We start from the raw sequence: 11,712 nt of genomic DNA, 5'->3' as shown, positions 1-11,712 counted from the left end.
ATCTCTGTAGATCGTTTTTGCAGGTAAAAAAAAATAATCTCAAGGCTCCAATGGCGGTTCTAATGGGGTACTTGGTGTTCCGACACTGGGAAGTGATGTTGCAATGTTGGCTTGTTGGGTGTAAGAGAGTGTTCATCTCTTAATAAATTGCAGCTACCGCTGCAACCACGCTATTTTAAAATTTTCAGGTATTTTTGTTTTGTTTTAATTCAAAAGGCAGAATTGTTGCTAAAACATTATGAACATTTTGGTATTTTTTGTTGATTTTAGAAGGCACAATATGTAGCAATTTCATTTTAAATGAGCCACTAAATATCTCACTTTTTTTCTACGATAATTAAAAACAATAATTAGCTGTGTTGATCTTTTACTAGATTGCAGCTACTATCTTCTATTCGAAAACACAGTTTTTCGTCAAAATTTTATTTTACTTTACAAATAGCTTTTTAATTACAAAAGCAACTAGATGTAGCAATTTCCTTTAAAATGGTCCATTAAATCTCTACTGATGCTCTGATAGCCCGTTACCCCTGGTAAAAAAAAGAAAGAAGAGAAACCGTAGTGCAGCAAAAATGCCAGAAAGTGATTTTCCTTGTTGTTCAGGTAGACATTGTAATTCTCCTAGAAAAGGTTTTCGACCATACTGATTCCAATGACGCACTTTTTATTTCAATCTGACGCCATTTTAGAGTAGTTCCAAAATTTTGCTTGATCTGACAATATCTTTCTTATCGGTATAAAATTTAAATTTGAATATTAGCCGAAATAATAGTTACCCTTTCTGATCAGTGTTAGATGGTTATTTTTTTCACCTGGCTGTTTAAACGCGTTTTTCAAATTTGGTTACAATGGGCATTGGTTCGCCTCTTACAAGGTTGTTGCAACCCTGACAAATATTCATTCATAAATTTGAACAAGTTACACTGTTATGAGATTGTCTTTTTCATATCCAGTTACATTTTTTTAAATTAATTTATTTTCTTTTTTATTGACATAATATTTTTCATTGGCATAGAAAAGAATATTGGTTGTAGCAACTGCTGCAACCCTGAAAAACGGAAAATATTTGAAATATTCTTTCCTATTATGTCAATAAAAAATAAAGTTAATTAATTAAAAAAAAGTAACTGGATATGAAAAAGACAATCTCATAACAGTGCAGCTTGTTCAAATTTATAAATGATTTTTATGTCGTTGCTTCTAAGTGATTCGAACTTCAATCTAACATCTCTAGCACAGTCCACTGTGCCGTTCGTTCGATTATAAAAAAGTATTTTTAGGTTCTATGATATTATGCATCAGGGCAGTACCCAAGCAGCATAAATTAAGGAGATTACTCGTAATTGATTTAATATTTTTCGAAAGGTGTGAAATAATCAACATTCATGAAAATCATGCATTATAGATTTTGATTTGGACATACATATTTTTAATACTGAGCGCCGGTTTGTAATCGGTAAACTAATAAACATTCATATACTAATTTTGGTGGCAAATTTCAAAATAGGTGTAAACAATTTTGCTAACTGAATTAACCTTTATATGAAGTTGTGGCTAGTGTCTTAATTACGTCTCTTGGGGAATGGGAACTAATGCATGAAAATTGACTAGTTATTCTTAAATAATTTCTTATAATGAAAGAGCTAATGGAACTCTTAGGCTTTTAGAGACCAGAACAAAACCTAACCTTTTCAGGCGAGGCAAATAAGAGAGGCCTGCCTAAAAACTTGTCTTTCGTTCACATGAACTAAAGTGATCGGAGCACTACCAGTCCACCTTCCATACTTTTAGTTGCCCTACCGCCAAACACATTATACAAAAAATTTGAGATACTCACATTGTTTAATACATTTTAAAGTTTAGATAACTAAGTGTCCAGGGACAAATCACTCAGATGATTCTAAAATATAGAGTTTTATTGTACAAAAGCATCTTGTGAAGATATCCATAGATAATGATCGTGGTTGCTGTGGTATATACACCATAGTGCAGGAGAAACCACGGACAATAATAACCAAAAAGTAGTGTGAAACCCCTAATAAGGTACACCAGTGGAATCATCTTAGCGAAGAGCCACAAATCAATTTTTCGGAAAACTGTATTTTTATATGCAGGATAATTAATGACATAATCGATGTTCACAGCCGTATATGATGTAAAAAGTGTAAGACAAAAGAACAAGGTCATACTTTGGGGAGGAAGAACAAGGCGATATTCTTGGGAAGAAGCTACAGATTGCAGCACATGATAGAAAATCAATTGGAATACCTTAAAAAATAAGATTAATATCCTTTAAATGGGTAACAGTGATCGCAACATCCTTCGTTTTGATACTAATACCTGCAAAAAAAAAAGATCCAAAAACTTTTTCCCATTTCTTTAAATTAAAGACAGCGGTTTATTGCTCTTTTTGGCAATACACTTATTTTTTTCAGCATTGGCTTGTTACAGATCTATGAAAAGAAAATCATAGACAGCGCAATGACACTGCCTAGGTAACGTGTGATGTCGGCACAATGGGTTTTTTTTCACCTTTTTTTGGCACTTCGTATAACATGACTTCTTGTAGAAACTTGGGAAGAAAATTGACCAAAATAAGCAATATTGATTCGGTATAGAAGGGGAACTACCCCTTCCTCATCCAAACTTCCGCCTCATCGTCGTAAAAACTTTGAAGGGTGCTCAATAGATCAGAAATTGAGAGCTCTAGTCCTTTATAAGTCGAAAGTGATTGTAGACCAACCAGCCTTGGGGAGGGGGAAGTATTTACTGAGGGTGGAATTTCTCCAGGGTATTTTTCGTGGGGAGGAGGAGGGGTATGTTGTCCAGAGGATATTTTCTGTTGAAAGTAAACGCTAGCCACCAGTAATTTGTACCCACAGGTTTCACTTGCAGTCTGAACTTCTATGATGTCTTGAGACTAAGTAAATGAATAGAAAAATTAAACTGTAAATCTTGCATAAACTGGACCGTTTTCACCCTAGTGAGTGTCATTGTACTTGAGGGCGATGATGGTACTTAAAAGTCATACAATTCACATCTTCCCACTCGTAAAACTAAGATGGACCATTGGGTCTCACCTTTGTGGGCTTTCTCGCAAATTCCAAGGAGGAATGCATCGGCATGCATTGATATATCCTTTTTGCTTTTCGACTAACGGCTCAATTAAAATCTGCCATGTTGAGAAGTTGTAGTTATAACATAGGCTTACATCGCTACTATAGTATAAATTAGTTAATATTTGGAATTGATTATCATCAATTTAATAAATGCAAAGTGCAGGTATCCAAAATTGGTTCCTTGCTACTATCAGGTGCTGAAGAAATCTACCGTTCGCTGAATGCTCGTTTGGCCTCTCCTGTGTACTGTTTTGGCAAAACTAACATCACAATCCAGAAAAATCTAGCAAACCCCCTCAAAAAAAGGAAAATTTCATAGTTTTCCATAAACCTAACAAATTCCAGACATGTAGAATTTACGCAAAACGACTAAAATACGAATCTCAACTTAGCGAAAGACAACACGTTATACCAAATTACCACAGTAATCTGCGGTCTTGTATTTCTAGAAAAATTGACATCAAAACTAAAAAATTTTGACACATTTAATCATGGCCACTCTGTCAGGGAAAGAAAAAAAGCAAAAACCTAAAATTGTTAAATAATTAACTAGCTTGAAACGACAAATAAACAACACAATATGGCTAATGGAGCGAAGAGTAAACAAGCCATTAAACAATTTAACTTCAAGGGAAAAGGGGGAATGAAGGAGTATCACAAATGCAGTCTTCTTTTGAGTGGTGTCTTGTAAGTCCACCCTTCTTCATCTTTGTTGAAATTCTAAAAAACGATAATATAAGTTTAATTACTCTAATCAAAGAATAGACAGGGAGCAGATAAAACAAGAGCTAAGAGCTCATATGGCACTTGTGACGAGCTCAGAAGAGCCTAGAGCTCATATGGCATAAGCTCTAGCAAAATTCTAAGAATCAATAGATTGATTTAAAAGGAAAGTCAGAGGCTTAATCCCGGTCGGGATTTAAAATAAGAGCTCTGAGACACAAGGTCCTTCTAAATATCAAAATTCATTAAGATCCGATCACCCACTCGGAAGTTAAAAATACCTCTTTTTTCTAATTTTTTCTCTCCTTTCAAACCCCCCCCCCCAGATAGTTGAATCAAGGAAAACAACTTTATGAAGTCAATTTGTGCAGGTCCCTGACACGCCTACCAATTTGCATCATCCTAGCACATCCAGAAGCACCAAACTCGCCACAGCACTGGACCCCCCTAACTCCCCCAAAGAGAGCAGATCCATTCCGGTTACATCAATCACGTATCTACGACATTTGCGTATTCTACCCACCAAGTTTCATCCCGATCTCTCTACTCTAAGTGTTTTCCAAGATTTCTGGTTTGGTCGGGAGACCAAGCCAGGAGACCGACAAGAGATCTGGTCGGGATTTAAACTAAGAGCTCTGAGACATGAGTTCCCTCTAAATATCAAATTTCCTTAAGATATGGTTACCCGTTCTTAAGTTAAAAACACTCTAATTTTTCTAATTTTCCCGAATTAACACTCCCCCAAAGAGAGTGGATCCGTTCCAATTATTTCAATCACGTATCTAGTACTTATGCTTATTCTTCCTATCAAGTTTCATCCCGATCTCTCCACTCTAAGTGTTTTCAAAGATTTCTGTTTCCCCCCTCCAACCCCCTATGTCCCTGGATCCGATTCGAAATGAAAATGGATCATCTGAGACATAAGATCTTCCTATATATCAAGTTTCAGTAAGATCTGATCGCCCATTCGTAAGATAAAGAAACTTCAATTTCCAAGATTTTTAGTCTCCCCCTCCAACTCCCCCAATGTCCCTGGATCTGGTCGTGATTTAAAATAAGAGCTCTGAAGTACAAGATCCCTCTAATTATCAAATTTCATTAAGATCTGATCACCCGTTCGTAAGTTACAAATGCCTCATATTTTCTAATTTTCTCAATTACCCCCCCCCCCTTACTCCCTCAAAGAGAATGGATCCGGTCCAGTTATGTCAGTCACGTATCTTGGAGTTGTGCTTGTTAATCCCACCAAGTTTCATCCTGATCTCTCCACTCTAAGCGTTTTCCAAGATTTCCGCACCCCCCCCCCCTCAATGACACTGGATCTGGTCGAGAATTAAAATAAGAGCTCTGAGACTCGATATCCTTCTAAATATCAAATTTCATTAAGATCAGATCACCCGTTCGTAAGTTAAAAATAACTCATTTTTTCTAATTTTTCCGGAATAACCGTCATCCACACCCCCCCCCCCCCCCCACCAGATTTTTAAGTCGGAGAAATGACTATTTCTAATTTAATCCGGTCTGATCCCTAATATGCCTGCCAAATTTCATCGTCCTAGCTTATCTGGAAGTGCCTAAACTAGCAAAACCGGGACAGACAGACCGACAGAATTTGCGATCGCTATATGTCACTTGGTTAATACCAAGTGCCATAAAATGAATATGAGAAGAAAGCAGATGGGATAAAAAACCGTTGGCACTTTCTTATAGGTTAAAGAGGAATTGAAAACTACTACAGTTAGTGACAGCGCAGTGTTATGGTCATATATCGGTGCAATATTAACTCAGCCATGTGTATACAAAACAGTTTATTGAACTTCAAACAATCGAATACGAAATACGACTGAAAACCTAGGAAAGAATGACAATCTGTTGGACATTACATGGCATGACTCATAGTAGAACCTGTGTCTTAAATAGTTGGTCACTGTAAGAAAACTTTTCATTTACACTTACTAAAATATACATCATAACAAAACTGAGTAGGAACAACTTAATTTTAATTCATTACAATTTTGACTTCACTGATATAGTTATGCTTTTTTTTTTACACAGGTCTAAAATACTTAGGACCAGGTTAGGACTATCAACGTAGGATAGTTTAAAAAAGTATAGTCATTATCACGTTATACCTCTGTCACGAAAGTGATTCCTTTAAATTCGGCTTAAAGCAAAACGATAAGAAAAAGTATAAAAAAAATTATTTTTTGTTTTCATAGAAAAACTTAAATTTCATCTTTGAATTTCTAATACTATTTGGTCAAAGCAACGAAGACTACAAATAGTCATAAAATAATTTTGACCAAATTGAAGATGCTTCGGAAGATGGTAATAACGTCTTTCAAAGAATTTGTGGTAACAAACTGTGAGTAAGGAGCGATTCGGCCCAATAGTTACTGAAACTAAAAAAAAATTGACAGCAATTAATCATCAAAAGAATTGGCTTTTTATGCCGATTCCAAATATGTAAGAATTCATTAAATTTAATGTAACCCATTAAAACTACAAGCCTAAGATAATTTGCCTAATTCCCGAAGAAGGGGGTAACATTCCAAAGATACAAGTGATCTTAATGGAAATCAAACCATCAGAAGACCCTTCTACACAGGTTTCAAGGTCCCATCTACAAAAATGAGTAATTTTGTATTTTGTTTAACCAGAGGAAAGGACATGGATACGCGTTTATTTGTTGTGGTTCTTTTTGTTATTTTTTTTCCTCGGGGATGATCGTATCAAAACCAAAGATCCTAGAAGTTCAGGAGAGGGCTCACTGGAATGGAAATAAAACATTATAGTGCTTTTTATAAGTGAAGCGAAAAAATTGAAGGGCTTCTCAAATTTTTCCTGAACACACAATTTTGAGATAGCCATTTGCTTCAGAATAGTTGAAAGGTCCACCAACTATGCCAATGGAGATGACATGAACCATTAAAGCCTTCGAAGAAACAGCTGTAAGTTGTACAATTTACCCATTATTCAAATACAGTATTTGTTATTGGAAAATATACAGTTTTCGGACGGGAAGATTTTCCACAGGGAGCCTTTTTCGGTTGGGGGGGAGGGGAAAGAAATTTTTCAGGTGAAATTTTCCACAGAGGGAGGAGGAGGCTTTCCCGGTATGTTTTGGGAACGATCAGAAATCGCGCGTCGCCAGAAGTCGGCACATCTCGCGCGTCCCCCCCCCCCTCCAAAGGTAAAAGATTTGTGACACCCCTGCCAATTATTCTACTATGGTTATAGAAGACATTAGTATTGACTTTTAAGCTGCGTTAGATTTAACACTTTCTTTTCTATTTCTTATGCTTAAGTGGCTTGTGTCTCAAGTAAAAGTTGAAATTGTGGAATGTTTAATAGGTATGGTTTTTGTTCGGTTTCGTTTTATGATGCAGTCTGCTGACTTTCCTTTTCATCTTGATTTGTGAATATATTTTGTGTTTATGCTTTTTACTTTTATATTTTTCTTCTTGTATGCCTGGTCAGGGAGCCTTGCAGGAGGGGAGGGGGGAGTGTTGATATTGTGGTTTTAATGCTATGTAATGATGGTTTGTATAGTTTAATTTCATTGTAGAAGAATAAATATATCAATGTATTTATTTTTTTCTCGAAATATCACCCTTCTATAGAAGCAAATTTGGATTTTAAAGGTATTTTTCTTAATTTTCTTATTTTCTCAGAATTTTGCCGAATGTTAAAGGATTCTTCTTTTTTAAACTGCATCACCTGTAAAAATAAAACAATGGTATTCGCCTTTCGTTCAATCGTTAAATTCTGAAATTTAGGATTTTTGTTTCATCAAACAGGTTAAAAAACTTGAATCAGTAAAAAAGAGGGGGGTGTGGGTGACGCGCAAGTAATTTAAAGTCTCAAAAAATTTTCATTAGGTATTTCGGTAGATAGAAATTATATGACGTAAAACAATTAAAGGTAAATGGTCCCAGTTGGTACAAAAAAGTAATTTTAATGGCAATATTACCCAGATTATTCAGTAGAACAGACGGTTGGTCCGTAGAATCTTTTAACCGACTCCCCAACCCTGAAATAAGTATTTTGGCTCGTTCAGATATTACCTAGCCAAAGTCAGCTCAGAAGTAAACGATCAGAAATTAAATGAAAAAAAAAATTCAACTGAAAATAAGGAGCAACATTGAATTAAAAACAAACAGAAATTACTCCCCTGCTCAATATCTTGCTCTTAACGGTAAAGTTTTTGCTTCAAGGTAAATTTATGGTACCCATGGGTATCATTTTGAGTCATCAATCCACCTGTCTCTGTCCTTTATTTGTCATTAATTACCAACCTTTAAAGGTAGCAAAACTAACTTCTATTTTATCTCCTAGTTAAGGTTTATGTTCAACATGCTTTGCCCAAAGTAAAAGCATGTATGGCTATTTCTCATTTATTCCTCATGAAGAACCTTAAAACTGTATATTACACTCTGGTTTCTTCATACTTATAGTATGGATGTACTCTTTGGTCTATTTCGTTAATTATAATGCACGTAAGATCCAAGCAATACAAAATCGAGCAGTAAAAACTGTATTTTCATATAAATACTCTACAAGTGATTCATTCCGCCTGGTAAAAGTTCTGAATATTTCTAAAATTTCCATGCTTCAAGTTGCAAGTTTGGTTTACTCATGTATTAATTCTTTAGCACTATTTGGACTGAAACAAATTAATTTGTTTCAAACGGCTTCAGAATATAATTCATACCCAACAACCTCATCTGAAAATAATTTACTCATATCAGAAATGCGAAACAGCCATAGAGGTGCACTGTCATTACGACAAGTTGATGTAGAGGTGTGGATCATGTTGCCCAATTGTATAAAGGAACCAATTTTGCTAAGTTCGTTCCGAAAAAAATCTTATTGAGTACACAAAAGTTGTTTGTTTAGTTTTTCCGTTTAATGTTTTGTGAATAAGGCATATGCGATAATCTTGTTAAGTGAATACTCTTTTATTGTCCAAATATATATATCCCCATACACTGTAAATATTAATGATACATTTGTACAGCCAATATGGTCCACATTGGTGATACTTCTGTGAAAAAATCAAATAATTATTAATAATGTTTAATATGAGAAAACTGCTGTTCATCAATATTTCATCTGCTAAATTTTGTCTTATCTAAATGAAGCTGTCCACGGAAAGGAACTTTCAGTATTTTGATATTTGTGTACAGACTTTTCTTCCAAACTATTTTCAACTAAAAAAAAAAAAAAAAACTTGAGCCTTGCCTATTCTACTCTTAACACCTTCACTACACCCAGCGACTTGTACAAAAGTATTACTTTGATAAGTGAAGCTGTCCACAAAATTAAGCATCTTGTTACCCAACCTCCCTTCCTCTTTATCTTTGCTCATTCTTAGTCTTAGCGACTTAGTTCTCTAACATTAGTTTCTAAACCCATTCTTACAACATTCACTCTCAAAAATGTATTTATGGTGCTCACATAAAATATTTAAGTGATCAAACGGAAAAGATTTGACAACTGAGACCTTACCTTTCTGCTCAGATTAACGTTTTTGCTTTATTGAAATGCTAAGATTGTACTGCTCAGTACTAAGCAGAAAGTTGGTGAGAGAACTTTGATGACAGTCTGAACAAAGTCTTTTAATCACTAATAAGAGCTTACAGAAGAAGAATGTTTGGATAAGAATGGCCTAAGAAATAAAATCAGGGTCCTCAGACATTCTTTAAAATCTGATTTTGCCAAAAGATGTGACTTCTTGCAACTTCGTGAGTCGAAATTAGGCCTCCTAGCCTAGTAAGCAGAGCCGGAAATGCTATTCTACTTCATGGAAGTGTAGATGATGACCGTGTCCGAAAGCTTATTTCACAAAGAATGCTGCATCCAGATGCAGGGTTAATTCTGAATACTTAGTCCGAAAGCTGTTTGCATCATTTGTTCTTTGAAGCTCAAATCTCTACTCAACAGCAACTCAGCAGTAGGAGAAGAAACAGAAATCAACCATCAGATTGAAAACAGCTTCTATGTAGCTCCTAATCACTTTGCTTCTACTGCAAATTAAAGTACTGGACATGCTTTTGCTCTGTCTGATGGAGGAGCAATTTTTCTCTTACAGATAATGCATGCACAATTGTCAAGATTTTGTATAGCTTAGGTCAGACACTGGGTATATCTAGCATTTACCATAGTCTTTGGTAGGCCTATGCCTAACAATAAGTAAGGCCCAAGACTTTCTTATGATGTCAATCAAGATCGAAGGTCATCACTAGATTCAAGGATCAAATTTTCTCTGGCCCTTGAAATCTAGTGGTCATGCAAATTGGGTGATCATTAGATTTGTAACATAGTGCATATCCACTTATGCGCTAAATATACCTCTAGAGAAAATAAAATGTAAATGTCTCCATAACCATCTAGACCATATCTAGTAGGCTAATAGAACTGAGATTGTCCATTGCCAAGCTGCTGCTAAGAATCAGAAACACAAAGAATTCAGAATAGAAAGCTGTTGTTTTTATAGGCATTGATTATTTAGACCAATAAGATCTGTCATATATTTCACCACCTTTTAGCTGAATTCTTATGTTTTGCATTTGCTTTGCTAAAAAGTTGTCTTAAAAAGGGCCAAGTTTAGAGAGTTATGTTAATATTTTTCTTGCTGATCAGAACAACTGTCTTTACTATTCTTTCTGTTAAAAGAATTTCAGAGAGTTTATAAGTGCACAATGGGCATATTGCAGTCTCAAATGAGCTTATGGAAAACAAATAGGAAATATAATTTTTCTTATTTTGCATTATTTCAAGACTAGAATATCACAAAACTAAGCTTTCATATTGCTTAATGTATCTTAAGTAAATACAATTCCTGATGGAGTTTTGTTGATACCGGTCTTAAATTTACTTTGTCTAAATAAAATGCATATTGTTTATGGGCAGCAAGTATGGCTTGAGTTTTTTTTCAATATTTCCTTTTTTCAAACAATTGTTGTTCTGTGGTCACATTTGTGTTCTTTCCTAAGTGGCTGGCTCTCTAGCTTGAGAATCCTTGTCCAAAGGGCACAGGTTTAATTCCTGGCATTACCAGTTTATTTGGTTTTGGACAGGGATCAGTGATGTGACTCTGTCAGCTTGGCTAGAATTGGCCCAGCTTTAAAAGGTTACCTAAAGAAATGTGGAGCAGTAAGCAGGAAGGGCATGCAAAAGCATAGGATGGCTGGCCCCTAGCTTCCTATTGTACTTCCTGGCTAAAGGAACACCTGGTCCTTTACTGGCCTACTGACTTCACCATATAAGCTTTCTTTTAAACTTATTAAACATAAGTACAAATCAATTTAAAGATTAAAAGACAATCATTTAGAATTCAAACAAGACAAATGAATAAATAAAAGTATCCCTTTATAACAATTTAATGAATTGTCACAAATGTAGATCACTCTTAAGATTGAAATAAACAAAGCTTCAATTATGAATCTGTTTTTTTTTTTAACAGACTGAAGGGGCAAACCTTCAAGCTTTGACAAATTCAATCTTACTTTTGGGCTCTTTTCAATGGGAACTTTCTTTGGATTTTTTTTTTACCAACTAAAAACAGTGGGGAAAGCATCAGGTATAAGTGACTTAAGAGACTTGACAACATTTAGAAAAAGCTACATGCAACCTGATCTAAATAAGGATGCTATTGTAGAGTATCAAAGAGAAGTCTACAGGTATATCCCAAATACAGTAAAGGCATATTACAAAGAACAAGAACAGGTTCATAGAATACCATTGAAGTGGTAAAGAAACAAGAAAATTGCAAAAATTGAAATTATAAGATTAACAAGAAACTATGAAAATTGCAAGTACAGTACTAGCCTCCTTCCAACAGGACAAATAAGGGGATTCACACCCC

The sequence above is a fragment of the Artemia franciscana genome, chromosome 13 (genome assembly GCF_032884065.1).
Source record: "Artemia franciscana chromosome 13, ASM3288406v1, whole genome shotgun sequence".
NCBI classification, from domain to species: domain Eukaryota; kingdom Metazoa; phylum Arthropoda; class Branchiopoda; order Anostraca; family Artemiidae; genus Artemia; species Artemia franciscana.
This window is presented reverse-complemented; position numbering follows the sequence as displayed.